Consider the following 726-nt stretch of genomic DNA (forward strand, 5'->3'; position numbering starts at 1 on the left):
AATCATCAAGACGAACTAAAATTCCTCGCTCGAAGTCGTAACATATGCTGAAAATGACTCTAAGCTGCGTCAGGGAGCGAGAGGAGAGTGCGCTCGAGAATTCATATTTCCATTTAGGTTCTGCCGCCGGCCTGTGGCGCGCCGCGAGAGGCGACTCAGAGCTGAGAAATTCGTTTCCCTTGCGCAGGGCAAAGGCGCAACGACCTGTATTATTTCGCGTTGCAACAGCACACATGTAATTTCTAGACCGATACTTTATCACGCCGGTTTTAAAAGTTTAAATTGAAGATGGGAATTTTATTCGGATGAAGCGACACTTATCTTCCGGCTGAGTCGAGTCACAACGACACTTTCTCTCCTACCGTCGCGTATGTACTGTAGACTCTCGGCTCGAACATTCTTCCAAATATAATAATGACCAGAATTTCAGTCTCCGTGATGATCTTTTTCTTGAGATGGAATTAGGATTAGATGATTGAATTCGGTTGTAAGATTTTATCTTGGTGTCGTGAACGAATAGACGTACTAATGTTGCAAGTATCATGACGGACATGCAGGTAAGAACGACGCAGAAAAAAATGGAGAGCAACAGGGAGACATAAAAGGGGAACTCTCGGCAGACAAAACACATCCTTTAATATGACTGCTGCATCATGGCGTCGCCTATAAGAATTCTAAAATTATATCCTTTTAAGACCCACGAACACGACGCGTCCACCTGCGTAT

This window comes from Penaeus monodon, chromosome 32, assembly GCF_015228065.2.
Source record: "Penaeus monodon isolate SGIC_2016 chromosome 32, NSTDA_Pmon_1, whole genome shotgun sequence".
Taxonomy (NCBI): Eukaryota; Metazoa; Arthropoda; class Malacostraca; order Decapoda; family Penaeidae; genus Penaeus; species Penaeus monodon.